This window comes from Chrysemys picta, chromosome 16 (genome assembly GCF_011386835.1).
Source record: "Chrysemys picta bellii isolate R12L10 chromosome 16, ASM1138683v2, whole genome shotgun sequence".
NCBI classification, from domain to species: domain Eukaryota; kingdom Metazoa; phylum Chordata; order Testudines; family Emydidae; genus Chrysemys; species Chrysemys picta.
The window spans coordinates 6004747-6020834 of record NC_088806.1 but is presented as its reverse complement, the minus strand read 5'-3'; the positions used below and the strand labels follow the sequence as shown (position 1 = coordinate 6020834).

Sequence of the window (16088 nt, the reverse complement as noted above, 5' to 3'; positions counted from 1 at the left end):
GTCACAGATGTCCAGAGAAAACAGCACATGCTGGTTCCATGGTGTAACGGTCAGCACTCAGGACTCTGAATCCTGCAATCCGAATTCAAATATCAGTGGGACCTTGTCTTTGGTGCAGCAAAGCCCTGGCGCTCAAATTGCTCACTTCCCTGGCTCCTGTTGTGAAAGAGCGAGTCTTTTCCCTCCTGCTGGGTGACTCACGCCCACTGGAGCCAGGTCTTCGGTCAGGATGGTGTGACGGGATGGCCGCAGTGGGTTGGGCCTCTAGAACTTGCCACCCTGGCTACTGATGCTGGCAGTCCTGCAGTTTGACCCGATGTTTGGGATTCTTGCTGCTTCACCTGATGCCTGCAAGTTTTGCCCTTGTGCTTGCTGCCCACACTTTTCCTCTTGCCCACATGGTGCTTAAAGAAAGGAGTGGCGGGGCAGGTTTCATAGTCAGGGGTAGGCAGGAGGGACGAAGAGTCCCAGGCTGGAGCCCAGCAGACCTTTCCTCCTCTGGACACCTAGAGCAGAGGTGACTGGTGCTGACAGCTCCAAGGGAAGGCTTAAAAGCCACAGAGTAACCCAGGGTGAGGAGGACCAGGCCTATGCATTGCCAGCTGACTGCCACAAAGACACCTGGCCAGCCTCCTCCCTGGCATGCCAAACACCCACTGAAGGCCACCTGAAGACCAGCATCCAGCATGTGGGGTGGCTGCTGATGCTCTGTGGACAACATCAGAATGTTGTAGGAAAGCAGGGCAATCCCCCCTGGTGGGGCCTCTTACTGTTCTCACTCAAGGTGCTCACTTTTGCAGTGGGGCAGAAGATTTTTCCCTAAGAGGCTTTTCCCCAGCTGGTGAGAAGCAGCGAATCACCCAGGCTCCAAAGGCGCTATTTAGCAAGCCCCCTCAAGCAAAGGGACAGGTGCACATTTGGGAGAGGGAAACTGCTCTACACTCTAGCCCAGGCACCCGCCCATTTCCTTTGGTATGTCAGGAATGGTAAAGGCTAGACTGGAAGACCTGGGGCTCACGCCTTTGTGATGTCCTACCCCCAACTCTTTCCCGGAGCTCTAACTGAAGCCAGAGCATTGGCCTGAGCGGCCAAGAAGAGAGCAGGACTTTCAGTACAAAGGGAAAACCGTACAAGCACAACCGCAAAGGGACTCAAACCTTCAATCCCCTCATCCAAGGTCAGGCACCTTATCCATTAGGCCACATGAGAAAAGCTTCTCCAAGCACTCCTTTAGAAAAGACGGACACTGTTTCTCCGGTCATCTACTGAGGGGGCAAAGACACTCTGGGCACAAGAAGTCGAGTTGCCATAATTCTACGGAGCCAGGTGCAGGACTTTGGCAGGGAGGCTCAGGCATGGGGGATCGGGGTGCTGCAGATGGACCAGCTGTCTAGGTGCAGAGATTTAGTCGCACTGAGGCCCAGGAGGGAGGAGGAGGAGGAGGAATCCTGCTGATGGGCAGTGGCTGTGGAGAAAAAGAGGAAGGGTTCCTGGGACTTCCCCCCCCCCCTTTTTACCTGCCTGCTTGCTCTTGTGGTGGAAGGGGCAGATGCTCTCAGGAAGCCTGTTTTGTTAGTTCCCTCTGGGGCATCTGGCATTGGCCACTGTCAGAGGACAGGATACTGGGCTAGATGGACCTTTGGTCTGACCCAGTCTGACTGTTCTTACGGGGTTTGCCAAGGTCACCTATGGATCTTCTCTTTGTGTTTCTGAAGGCTCTACAGGGCTGCATAAGCTGCAGCAAGTTTCTGGTCTTGGGTTTGATCTTGAAAAACAAGATTGTAGGTGAGGCACGGAGTCAAAGGGTCTCATGCCTGACAGCCAGCAGACGTGCAGGCAATGAGCCCAGGACAACTGGTAAATGTGGTGCATGAATGAGCCCAAACTAGAAGGTTTCTTGTTGGCCTCAAAAGGTCATTGCTCAAAGGGAGCCATCTGGTGTGATGAAAAGAGTGACTCACGTATGGACTCGACTAGCTTGGGGAGTCCTTGCACTGGGGTTTGGGGGGGTTTAATATGTGGTTGGGATAATTCCACATCCATAAAATCTCACCGCTGGGTTTGTAATGTCAGACTCCAGCAAACATGTCCCTGTATGTGTGAAGGGAGGGGCTGTGAGGGGGAGGGTCCATGTGGGTGTCAGTGTGAGGGGGAGGGTCCATAGGGGTGTCAGTGTGAGAGGGAGGGACTGAGAGGGGGAGGGTCCATGAGGGTGTCAGTGTGAGGGGGAGGGGCTGTCAGGGGGAGGGTCCATGGGGGTGTCACTGTGAGGGGGAGGGGCTGTGAAAGGGAGGGTCCATGGGGATATCAGTGTGAGGGGAGGGGCTGTGAGGGGGAGGGTCCATGGGGGTGTCAGTGTGAGGGGAGGGGCTGTGAGGATATAGTCACCTCCAGGCAACAGGAGCCCCCTGACAAGGGAGTTGAACTGCCCCCTCCTCCCAGGTGCTTTGGGGAGCCCTAGGGCCCAGCATGCAGCTGCTGTCCCTGCAGGGTCCCTGGGAGTCACAAAGGGGTGATGTGAGGTTAATGCCCAATCTGTCCTGGGGTGGGGGACTGGAGCCCCCGGAACAGCCCTGCAGGGGACTCAGCCCTGTAGTGAATTCACTGTCTGTGGAAAAGCACGTCTAGGAATGGGGATTCCCAGCTGCAGTAGAGCGGCATGAAGGAGAAGAAAGAGTTAAAGCTTTAGAAAGTTCTGGGTGCGCTGGGTGTGAAGGAGGGTGCCCAGCTCTCAGTCTGCAGAACGGCCAACCCCAAACGTTCAAAAACCCTGAGTCAGGCTCACCAAAAAATCATGAGATTGGCTTTAAAATCAGGAGACTGTGTAAAAATAATAGATTTGGTGATCTTTTTATTTGCCTTCTGCTTGATGAGCCTTTAGGGCGCACTGGGGGGACATTTTGAATCTTTCTCCACAGCCACAAGGGCTAGAAATGTACTGTGTCTTTAGGAGCGAAGGCTGAAATCATCACATCTCCACTTGACTCCAGGAGCTGGGGTTTTAAGGAAAACAATAAGTCTCATGAGACTCAAGGCAAAATCATGAGAATTGGCAGCACAGAGTCGGACTGAGTCTTTATTCTCCGGGATTTCCTGGAGCAGGGGGTTCCCAACCTTTTTCTTTCTGTGGCCCCCGCCCAACATGGTATAAAACCTCCACAGCCCACCTGTGCCACAATAATTGTTTTTCTGCACGTCCAGTAGATTAAAAGCCAGGGCTGCCATTAGGGGGTAGCCAGCAGAGCAATAGCGCAGGGCCGCACAGCACAGGGGGCCCCCATGAAGTTAACAGGCTTTGGCTTCAGTCCCAGGTGGAAGGGCTCAGATTTCAAATTTCTGCCCTGAGCCCCAGCAAGTCTAACACCGGCCCTGCTTTCTGGTATATTTCTCCCCCCCACCGAAACCAGCTCGCTGCCCCCCAGGGGGCTCCGGACCCCTGGCTGAGAACCATGGCCTTGGAGTTCTGTTTAGAAGAAGGGAGCAAAGCTGCTGCCTTTCCTGATGGCTGAACTCAGGCCCTTAGAGTGGGATATTCCTGCATTGCCAGCTGCACCACGAAAGCTCACTGAGCAGTTGTCTGCCCTCAGGGACAGTCTAAGCCTGCAGGGCCCCGGGGGGGGGGGGAGTGGGGGGGAATGAAGCAGCTGGGTCAGGCTAGGCACCCTCATTCCCAGAGAACTGCCCTGGCTCCCTTCTCAGCAGCAAAGAAGTCAATTCCCCCACCCCTGATGAATCAGCCTGGAGCTAAGTGCAGTGCTGGGGGTTTCTCCTTTCACTCCTGCTGGGGAGTGCCGAGGTCCCAGGGGGCATTTCTAGCAGAGCATTCAGAACTCAACTGGGGGAACCAGCCTTCATTACAGAACGCTCACATTCAGATGACATCTTTATTTACAGTTTTTATAATACGATATAATCCTTCAATCCTAGTGTCACCATTGATAACATGGCTTCTTCAGCCTGGTGGGATACCAAGGGTAACACTAACCAGCTCTTCAAATCCAAGAGAGTGGAGATAAATCACCTCTCAGAGTCAATGCGGGTCAATCAATAGACGGTGGGCCAAATCGTGTTTGAATGGACCCCAAAATCTTTTTATTTACTTATTATTATCATAATTATATTTATTTTTTATTAATATTTATGCTGGAGTCTAAACCTTGACTTGACCTTATCCAACAATTTTGGACCTTGACAAAAAATAATGTATTACCCCTAAGAATGGGGTTGTGTTACATTCCTTATGTCCTCATGCCATCTTGTGGCCATTTCCTTTCCCTCCTTTCAATGAAAAGCTTTGGTATTTGTGTAGAAACTCTATTTCTTCGGGAGAGATCCAGGAGTGGGGGCTGCCTGCATGTACCAAGCACCCACTAGATTAGAAGGTGACTGACAAACACCCTTAAGACGAGGCAGCCGTCCCTGTCAAAAAAATCTTCTCCCTTCTTCACTTGAGTGACAGCCTGAATCATTCCTTCAGCTCACAGGCTCCTCCCAAGCCTAAAATGGAAAACCATCTTGCCAGAAAGCAGCCCACTAGGATACACCATTGTGTCTTTTCCTTCCACCCAGAACCCCGCTTCATCTTCTCCTGAGCTGCAAGTAGCCATCCCTGGGATACCAAGAGGCAGGCACAGGATTCTACTTCCCAGCAGCCAACCGCAACTCCCCAGGCTTTGGCAGAACAAATGGTGGTGCTCTACTAACCCCACTTAGCCTCAATGATGCACTTAGCTACTGCTGTGCCTTCCTCAGCATGACTTTCCTCTTTTGCCCCATTCCTGCCTTACTTCCTCCTTTGGCAAGTCACACAAAGGAGGCCAGCAGGAAGAGCTGGCCTCTAGTGGCCAGCCTCCAAGGGCAGAGGAGGCCAAGCCACAAGCATTCAGAAGGCGACTAATTCCTCTAGCTTCCCCAGGCTGATGCCAAGGTACTTTGTCCACTGATGTCACCACCCTCTATTGTGCAGTGGTTGGGGTTACTCCAGGGACAGGCCAGTGGCAGAAGGAGGAGTGCCTTGTTGGACAGCAAGAGGAGCTGGGAAAAGGAAGCCAGCATGTTTCTGCCTGTTCTTGGGCTGAGGTCCTTTTGCATGTTAGGCAAACGTAGTAACCACTACACTATAGAAACTCCATCACAGTGTGCTGCCCTGCCCCATACTCAAGTTCCATGCACTTTGGTGGTGCTTACCCTGGCAGACACCAATGGGTGAACCTGGAGAAAGTGGCAGCAGCCCTTCGCTAGGTCAGCTGGAAGAGCAGAGGACTGTAGTCAGGGCTCAGGAAGTCATCCTCACATCACCCTTGTGACTCCAGCTTGAAGGGGAGCTTCTTTTTCTTCTCCTTGCTGAGAAAGAGCAAGAGAAGAAAGAAAGGTCAGGTGGCAAACTGAGTGCAGAAGCCAATGCTGTCTTTTCCCATAGCAAAGCCTGAAATGAGGGACTTGCATCGGGTAAAGGCACTGCTGTGTTTCCAGAAAACAGCCCACCACTGCAGAAAGAGGGACAAAAGAGCACGCTGAAGCCTGGGATTGAACCAGGGACATTTAGAGCTTCAGTCTAATGCTTGCCCAACTGAGCTACTTCAGCACTTGTAGGGGGCTTTTTTCGCCTGCTGCTTGTCACCTTGAAGCATATTCTCAATAAAACATCTCTCCAATCAACAATGGACAATGCAAGACTGACATCGCTTGCTATTTTAGCACTTGAAAATGTCATCAACTAGTCTTTGGATCTCTCTAATGCTGTGCTTCAGTTCATGGGGGAAAGGTGAGACAAGCGATCTCTGAACAAAGGCCTACGGTTAACATTTTAATGCTGTCTCTTACTGAGGCATTATTTTATACTGGCCCACCCTGTGTTGGTGACAGTTCCATTTCTAGATGTTAGTACATTTCAGTTACTGTTAAAATTAAAAGTTTCTATATGCTTAAAGGAAATGATTTTTTATTTGCTTATATATGGTATGAATAAATACAGATTTACACATCCTATCATGAAAATTTATTGTCTTATATGATAGAGAAAATCATGCATCCAAATTGTGCATCAAAATCATGAAATGAGCTACAAGTGCAATAAAAAACAAGGAATTCAATGGTTTAACATATGAAGCAGGGGTAGGGGGAACACCAAAGACACTTCGTGCCTGGGATGCCGCTTGGTCTAGGGGAGGCCCTATCAGTGAAAGCAGGAGTTAGTTTCACATGCCTATTTTCAGGCTGTAATCTGGGGGCACCCTGCTCTGTGGGAGGTAGCCCAGACTCAGGGCTGGAACAGGCCCCTGATTGAGGGGGTGGCTGCATGGTTTACAGCACTCTGATGTCTCAGGCAATGTGTCTCTCTGAAAGCCTCAGAACTGCATCCTGAGATGACTCCTGCGCTGCCTTTGCTCCTTTCACATTCTATAGAAAGGAGCAGCATCAAGGGTTAGGGATGAGCTATAGGTCACTATGTGGGTGGCAGAGACTTCAGGAGTAAACCTAGCACCCAAAGCAGAGGGGGAATATAAGGCTTTTTCTCTTTACTTAACCACGTGCTATAGCTCAGAGAGCTCTTTTAAATGTCTCCCCTCAGACAACCTGGGAAAGGGGAAGAATTCTTAGGTTCTAGTTTGATTTGAATGAGGATCACTGGAACCTAAAACCATTCACTGCTCTTTCCTAGAGAAATCCATGATGCACAGAACGGGGCTGAGATAAATGCTTACAGGAGTCAAGAATTGCTCCCCTGGAATACCAGCAATATTGGGCAGCTGGAAATCTCAGCAAAGGAGCTGAAGCCTTGGTGTCCTAGGTACTGCATGGGAGGTTTAGGTTTCTTTTCTGGACAATAGCAGTGTGAGTTTTATTGTCTCAACATTTCAGTAGAAAAATTCAAACCCAAACTGTGTGTGGTGGGGAGATGGATAGCAGTTTCTTTGATTTTGGTTTAGTTTGTTCTCTTATTCTCATTTTAAAAGCTCTTGATCATTTTGATGGGGAAAATGTTTGTAGAAGGCCAAGGAAAAGTAAGAAAAATTAAAAATCTGCATTGTAGTGAGGGAGTCTCTGTGTGCCAGGGCAGAGGTGGAGATTTTCATGGGGAAGGGAGTTAAGGGATAAATGAGAGGCTTTTGCGGGAACACGGGGATGTTTTTCAGTTTAATTTTTCCAAAGGGAAACCTCCCCACTTTCCCAGTTCTGCTGCCCAGCTCAGACCCCACTGACAACCCTGTGACGAAGTGGGAATAGGTGACCCATGACTCTTGCATTTCGGGAGGCTGGGCGTGAATGATGGAAGCTCCCTAAAAGTGGGGGGGGGGCATCGGTACCTGGACTGTGGCACTGCTCCCCCACTCCACTCTGCTATTTCTCCTCCCTCTCAGGACCCACCTGTGCTCCACCCTTGCTCCCGTTTGGCCACTTCCTTCCCCTGCTCTGCCTCTTTGGCTGAGGCCTGCGGGTCCACCTTTTGTTCACTCCTCTCCTCCCTTGAGGCCTCCTCACCTGCTGCTCGTACTTCTCCACTCCCTACCCCAAGGTCTGCCCACCAACCACACCTCTCTGCCCCTCCCCTGAGACCCACCCTACCCACCTCTTTCTTCATGCTGCTATTGTTATTCCATGAAACATCAAGGATGGAATAAAAAGCTGAGTTTACTCCAGGGTGAGAAAAGAAAGGAGCCACCTTCGTTCTGCCCAGTTGCCCTGTTGTGGCCCATCTCATAAGGGTTGCCTACCAATTCCTGCACAGGGAGCAAAAGGTTTCTGTGCACTGTCTTTATCTGTCCTGGACCCTCTTCAGGTTTGATCTTGTAGACCGGCAAGTCTCCTAGCTTTTCCATCACCAAGTAAGGTATTGCCTTCCATCTGTCAGCTATCTTGTGTTTGCCAGCAATACGCAAATTTCGCAGCAGGACTCTGTCCCCCGGCTGGAGTTCTTGCAGATGTACCCTAGCATCATATCGATGTTTGTTGCAGTCTGCGTTCTTCCGAGCCACAGATGTAGCTAAGTGATAAGCATCCTGCAGCTTTTCTCTTAGTCGGGATACATATTGCTGATGAGTTTCATAGCTATCTCCATCCTCTGATACACCAACGCACAGGTCTATGGGTAATCTTGGTTCTCGCCCAAACATTAAGAGATATGGGGTGACTCCTGTAGCACCATTCTTTGTGGCGTTGTAGGCGTGCACCAGAAATGCGATATGTTGGCTCCAGGTTGCCTTCTGCTCTGGTCGCAAAGTCCCCAACATATCTAATAGGGTTCGGTTGAACCTCTCTGGCTGAGGATCACCTTGCGGGTGATAAGGCATTGTCCTAGACTTTTTAATTCCCGCTATCCTCAGCACCTCCTTCAGAAGGTGACTCTCAAAGTCCCGCCCCTGATCAGAGTGTATCCAGGCTGGGAATCCAAAAGCTGAGAAATATTTTTCCCACAATACTCAAGCGACAGTGGTGGCCCTCTGATCACGTGTGGGATATGCCTGTGCATATCGCGTATAATGGTCAGTCACTACTAGAATGTTCCCAATATTCCTCCTGTCTACTTCTAAAGACAAGAAATCAATGCATACCAGCTCCAGAGGCTTGTTGCTGGTGATATTCTTCAGATATGCAGCCCTCATGGGCAGAGTTTTTCTTTGCACACATCGAGCGCAGGTCTCACATTTCCTGTGAACATCTTGAGCCATCCGGGGCCAATAGAACCTACTACGAAGAAGTTCCAGGGTCCTCTCCATCCCTAAATGTCCAAAGTCATCATGCAGGGCCCTCATGGCCAGGGCTCTGTACTCTTTTGGCAGCACTAGTTGAGTCCGTTGTTTTTGTAAAGGGTCTGTGGTCACTCGGTATAGCACTCCTTGAATCAGTTTTAGTTTGGTCCATTCTCTCAATAGTACTTTACCCTCTGGGTTAGGTGGGACAACTGCGGCTGGGCTTCGCCGCTCCCTTTTGGCAAGTAGTGTATCATGAATGTCAATATCTTGCAGCTGGGCTTCCTGCCAGTCAGCCGCATTAAGCATGGACAAAGGAGATTGGTCCAATGCAATATAGTTCACTGAAGCCAAAGGCACGCATTCAGGGGGCAGGCCCAAAGCTTCTGCAGCACATCCATGAAGGCTTTCATGGGCCTCTGGCTCTCGGCGACTCACACTACAAATAGCTCTCACTACATCTGTGGGTATCACAGATACCTGTGGATGCCTGGACAATGCATCTGCGTCTACATTGCTTCTCCCTGATTGGTATTGAATGCTGAAGTCATAGCTAGCCAAAGCGGCCACCCATCTTTGCCCTGTAGCATCCAGCTTAGCACTTGTTAACACATAAGTCAGTGGGTTGTTGTCCGTCCACACCTGGAACTGAGCACCATACAAGTAGTCTCAAAATTTCTCAGTGATGGCCCATTTCAAGGCCAAGAACTCCAGCTTGTGGGTGGGATAGCGAGTTTCACTATCAGACAGTCCTTGGCTGGCAAAGGCTATAGGTTTATGTTTGCCTTCCACCTCCTGGTACAGTACTGCTCCCAGGCCCTCCAAACTGGCATCAGTATGCAGGATAAACGGCTTGCTTGGGTCAGCAAAGACTAGGACCGGAGCATGAGTTAGGCAAGTAATGATTTCTCTCATCCCACCGTGGCCCAAATGGTTTGAAGGGGCCATAGTGTCTCTGTACAGGAGGCTTTGGGGACCTCCCCTTATTCTTGGTCTTAGATTTGTTCTTGCTGGACTGGTATCCCCTGGTAAGATCATTCAGAGGTTTTACAATTGTAGCATAGTTTTTCACAAATAGGTGGTAGTAGCCACTAAATCCAAGAAAGGTCTTGATTTCTCTGTAGTTACTTGGACATGGCCATGTAGTGAGTGCTTCTATTTTATCGGGATCAGTACTCACACCCTCTTGGGACACGATGTGACCCACATACTTTACTGAGGTCCTGCAGAACTGACATTTGTCAATTGAAAGCTTCAAACCATAATCCTCCAACCTATCAAGCACTTTAAGAAGTCTTTCTTCATGCTCCTCCAACGTTCTTCCAAACACAATCATAGAATCATAGAATATCAGGGTTGGAAGGGACCTCAAGAGGTCATCTAGTCCAACCCCCTGCTCAAAGCAGGACCAATTCCCAACTAAATCATCCCAGCCAGGGCTTTGTCAAGCCGGGCCTTAAAAATCTCCAAGGAAGGAGACTCCACCACCTCCCTAGGTAACGCATTCCAGTGTTTCACCACCCTCCTAGTGAAATAGTGTTTCCTAATATCCAACCTGGACCTCCCCCACTGTAACTTGGGACCATTGCTCCTTGTTCTGTCATCTGCCACCACTGAGAACAGCCGAGCTCCATCCTCTTTGGAACCCCCCTTCAGGTAGTTGAAGGCTGCTATCAAATCCCGCCTCATTCTTCTCTTCTGGAGACTAAACAATCCCAGTTCCCTCAGCCTCTCCTAAGTCATGTGCTCCAGACCCCTAATCATTTTTGTTGCTCTCCGCTGGACTCTTTCCAATTTTTCCACATCCTTCTTGTAGTGTGGGGCCCAAAACTGGCCTCACCAATGTCGAATAAAGGGGAACGATCACGTTCCTCGATCTGCTGGCAGTCAGGTCATCCAAATAAACTAACACTTGCAGTAAATTCATGTCTCCCACAACTTTCTCCATAAGACGTTGAAATGTGGCAGGTGCTCCAGAAATCCCTTGGGGCATACGTTTGAACTGATAAAACCCTAATGGGCAGATGAAGGCTGTCTTCTCCTTATCTTCTTCAGCCAGAGGGATCTGGTAGTATCCACTCCAAAGATCCAACACAGAGAACCACTGGCTTCCCAGCAAACAGTCTAAAGCATCTTGGACTCGGGGCATGGTGTACTGGTCAACCACAGTACGGCGGTTTAGGGTGCGGTAGTCAATACACATCCGGATTTTCCCATTCTTTTTACGGACCACCACAATGGGTGAGGTGTATGGGCTGCAGGACTCCGTGATGATGCCATTCGCAGCCAGCTCCTGAAGATGTTGTCGCACATCTTCCATCTCAGAGAGAGCAATCCTCCTAGATCGCTCCCTGAGAGGTCAAGAGTCATGCAGTCTGATGTTGTGCTCTACTCCTTTTGCATATCCCACATCCCACTCATGCAATGAGAACACCTTGGATCTTTCACAAAGTTTCCTCCACAGGCGATCTTTCCACTCCTCGGACAAAGGTGAATCTCCAAAGTCAAACTTGAGTCTCACACTGGGGTTTTACAATTGATTCAGGCTCGAAGAGGTCTGCTATCTTTTGCCCTTGCTTCACAACAACATCTCAACTTGTTTCATTAGAAATCAGTAGTCACCTTTTCCTGGGCTTCAGCAGGTAGGGTTATGACTCCACTGGGGACCAGCACTCCTTCCGGGAGCTCTCCTTCAACTGCCTGCTCTACCATTGCTAATGCCCCTTTACTGCCTTTCAGCCTGGTACTCATGACAAGCACTTCCTGCTCTGTCCTTGCAGGCACTACTAAGGGGGTTGTGCCCATGTACTTCAGTGCCCCAATCGGTAGCTCAAATGTCTCCTTTTTAGCACTCTCAATCTTCCTATAGGCTTCAGCACAAAGTGTATGGATCATCAGGGTATTCAGGTACTGGTCCCCAGCCCATTGTCTGCAGTAATCCGCGAGCACCTTGAAGAGACTGGAATTGGTCCCTATCAGCACAGACACATCAGAGGTCCCTTTAGGGTCAGGGCATATTAAGGCAGCTGTGTCTACCTCTTCCCTTACCCCAGCAACCTCCTCTGGGAATTCCAGGTGCACTATGACATACCCTTGGTAGGGGTATTCATCCATGCTGAAGCCACACAGACCAATGCCAGTCAGTGACTGTATAGGCAGGTGCCTAAGCATCTGTTGGTAGAATGACTGAAATATAATAGTCACTTGAGATCCAGTATCAAGCACGGCTTTACACTCCGCCCCTTCAATCCTCACCGTGACCTCTGCTCGGGGCCCTATCAGTCCTGCAGGGATCCCAGCTGGACGGTCTTTTCTGAGGGAATCTTCAAATCCTGTAGGCCTGGGTGGTTCCCGTCCCCAGACCCTCTGGCAGCTTCCGGATCTCTCCCAACTGATCCTCAGCTTTCCATACACTAAGGAGGGGTTTTCTTCATTATGGCACTTGGCAGCACTGTGTCCATCCTGACCACATCGGTAGCAGAAGAATTGTCCTTTCCACCTTCGCCTGGGTGGGATGGTGGCTCTAAATGCTGACTTTTCCATTGCCACAGTCTGAGGCTCCTTATTCCTGGAAATCTTAGCTCGGTCAATGGTGCTTTGCAGCTCCGCTATCCGTTCTGTCAGGACTTGCATTTGTTGGGCCAGTTCCTCTGTGGTGCTCACCATCAGCACACTGGCCATTTGCAGTGGTGTTGTGCTGGCTGGCTCCAATGTTTGAGCTTCCCAAAACTCGCTGGCAGCCTGCCTTTCTTCCTCTTCCCTGACCTCCTTTATCAGCTGGGAGTAACTTGGGGGATGTTCCTGCTGTTCTCTTAGCCGGAGATGAAGTAGAATTGGGTTCTGATACTGAGTCCCTCTTACAACTTGAGCCAGTCTGGTCTGATCCATCTGCTCAGCAGTCACTGCACCCCTCATGACAGCTCTCTGAAGCAGTCTCTCCAGCCTCTGTATATAGGCTGAAATCTTCTCGCCCCTTTGCTGTTGGGAATTAAGGAACTTACAGTAACTGTCTTCAGGGCCCTCTACGCTCCCAAAAGTATGATCAAGGGCCTCTAGGCAGTCCTTCAGACTGACCCAAGGGTCAGTGAGCTTCAGGGTGCGAATCACATCTAATGCTGGGCCACTAAGGCTCTCTATTAGACATCTTCGCTTTTCTGCATCAGGTACGGCCCACTCCTGCAGCACTTCAGTGGTATGCTCCAACCAGGGTTCAAACTCCTCTGCCCCAGCAAATAACCTTAACTCATGACAAGACTTTGACATAGCATGGGACAGCACAACCTTTTCCAATATTTGCCCCAGTGCTTTTGCCCAATCATTGGCTGAGGCTGCGGCCCCTGAGCTAGAGGCTGCAGGGCCGGAGCCCAACAAACCTGACATATTAGCCATTAAACAAACAGTAATTTCCTCAAAATATAAACACAATGGTTTCCCAATGCAGTGGAACACTCAACAGGTGCTTGCGAGGGGTACTGACCCAGGGATCCTGGACGAGCCCCCCAAAAATGTAACCCTTCTGCCCATCTAAGTTGGCAGCAACAAGGGCCGGGTTCTGTATCTAGGGGTTCTGTTTTAATAACGCAATGCAAAACCGGCTCGAGCTCCCGCCCAGGGACCTGGGACAATTACATACCACCCCCTGGGTGCCTCTAAGAGGCAATACTTCTCATCAGCATTAAATTGGAAAAACACCACAAACAGGATTCATAACACAAACCAGGAGCAAAAGACCCACCCCAGCAAATTGGGCTGTGTCCTTTCCCTTTGGTTCTTAAATCCAGCAACCCAAAAATCACCCAGAGTCCCCAAAGTCCAACACCCCCAAAGTCTCTTGGGTCCAGCAACCACCCAAAGTCCCAAAAGTCCAATAACCCCCGAAGTCTCTGTCCCTAGTCAGTGCAGCCCCAGAGTAAAAGGGGGGCATGCAGGGTGTTAAGAGGGCACCTTACGTGATCTGAGGCCGGCTGGCCATCTCTCCATGGGGTTCCGCCGCAGCCTTCACCACGAGCCGGTCCACTTCCTGCCGTCTCACAAACTGCTCTGCTCTATGAGCTGCTCCGCTCCACTCTCCGACCTGTGAGCCGCTCCAGCTGTTCCCGCAAACGGCACCGCTCGCCATTCCTTGGGCCGCACCAACCATCCCCACAAGGCTCCATGCCGCTGGCTGCTCCTCCAGCCATCCCCAAAAGCCGCTTAGCAATATAGCTTCAGGCTCCCCCACTATTTAACACAGCACTCAGGGAATCTCAGCTCTTAATAATTTTAGCTCTTAGTGAGTTCAGCTCATAGTAGGGGAGCCCCAGTGCTGGTGCACCATTGGCCCAAAATGAATTCAGTTCAGCAGCCTGTAAATAGACTCCTAATAGAATCAAATTTAGCTCTGACATTCAACAGTGGAGAGAGGTGGTGCAATTGGTGTTTCAAGCCCTCAGAAGAAGAGAGGAAAAAAAAGAAGGCAGAGGGCACACTATACCAGCCAGTGCAAATAGCCACCCCCATCCTCTCTCACTTCATTGGGTTTTGTAACCTATGCCCCTTGTCTAGCAAGTGCTACTTAGGTAATGGTGAGTCCTTCTGTCATACAACAGTTCCACTGGCCTTGATTCACAGAATCAGGGTAACAAAACTTTATTCTTCCTGCCCCAATAACAGAGAAACTGGGGATCCCACACCAGCCAAAGTAACCACTTTCAGTTGCTGTTGTTTCATGCCAGGCGAGTGGGTGTGCCTATGCAAACAAGATCAGCCCCTGGAGTTCTTTTCCACACTTGCCATAATTCCCCACCAGACGTCAGGGTAGAGCTCATCCTGACTCTGCTTACATCAAGAACAGAACTAGACAAGCATAGCTACTGCAAGTAGTTGTAGCTGTGTGGTTAAGGTTCAAATTCTGCCAAGTACAGAGGGAGTGGTTGTTCTTTCATTTCAACGGGAGCTGGGTCTTGTTTCATCTTACTCTCAGGCTATGTCGACATGGCAGAGTTATGCCACTTTAGCTAAAATGTTTTAATTAAACAGGTGTTGCCTGTCCACACTATGCCCCTTATGTCACCAGAGCGCATCCATGCTAGCTGCTCTTGCATTGTCACAAAGAGCAGTGCACTGTGGGTAGCTATCCCACTGTAGGAACTGGCCGCAGGGTGCTTTGGGAAGGGTTTGCAGTGCCTCATGGGCCGGTACAACATCACACAATGCAGTTTTCTCTATCCCATTGTTCCATGGACATCCTACTAAATTGCCAGCTGCTTTTGAACTGCAATGTGCATGGCGGGGTAGAGACTGTTGGTGTGTGGGGAAAGACAGTATGTGTGTTGGGGGAGTATGTGTGTTGGGGAAGAGTGAGTGTGTTGGCACACTGTCTGTAAGTTCAGACAGCTGCTGAAAGCAACCAGTCCTGAGGCAGGGGGAAGGTGGCAGCCCCGACATCAGCCCCCGTTTCTCTCACTGGCTCAGCTCAGCACAGCAGTCTCTGTCACATATACACACACACACACAGCTGCCTGCTTAGCTCTGTGTTGGGGTGCTGGAACAGGGAGTTTATAGGGCCATGCCCCCACCACTCTTTACTGGCTGTTAGAACAAATGATGGAGGGGGGAAAGGGTGGAGTCTTGGGGGGAAGACGCATTCTGAGGGTGTGGCCATCGGTACCTGGACTGTGGCATTGCCCCCCAACTCCACCCCACTCTTTCTCCTCCCTCTAAGGCCCCATCTGTGCTCCACCCTCACTCCCGTTTGGCCACTTCCCTCCCCTGCTCTGCCTCTTGTGAGTGTGGGTCCTTGTGGAAGGGTTGTCATGGGAGTGCCACGGTTCAGACAACGGTGCCCCCCCCACTGTAAAGAAGCTTCCGCCGCCCCTGCTCTGTGTTTGTAGAGCAGGAGAGCGCAGCATTCCATGGTAGTGATTTGCTCCCTGGGGCTCCGGCAGTGGAGCTCAGGAGGCAATTTAAAGGGCCCGGGACTCCTGCCACTGCTGGGAGCCCTGGGCCCTTTAAATCACCAGCCTGGGGAAGCTGGTCCAGTCCGGCACGGCGTTCCAGCTCTTGCCGGTACGCCATACTGGAACATACCAGCTTACTTTCACCGCTGGAAGGTCCTCACGTGGATCAATAACTGGTTAAAAGATAGGAAACAAAAGGTAGGAATAAATGGTCAGTTTTCAGGATGGAAATAGGTACATAGTGGTGTCTGTACTGGGACCAGTCCTATTCAACATATTCATAAACGATCTGCTAAAAAGTGAGGTGACAAAGTTTGCAGATGATCCAAAACTACTGAGGATAGTTAAGTCCAAAGCAGACTGTGAGGAGTTAAAAAGAGATTTCACAAAACTGGGTGAAAGGGCAACAAAATGGCAGATGAAATTCAATGTTGATAAATGCAAAGTGATGCACATTGGA

General features: G+C 50.3%; 1 non-coding gene across 1 annotated transcript; it reads right to left on the bottom strand.

Moving 5' to 3' along the window:
- Positions 1–5511: 5511 nt before the first annotated feature.
- Positions 5512–5584, bottom strand: TRNAF-GAA (transfer RNA phenylalanine (anticodon GAA)). The gene has a single exon. It is a non-coding gene; the product is annotated as a tRNA-Phe (tRNA).
- Positions 5585–16088: the final 10504 nt, after the last annotated feature.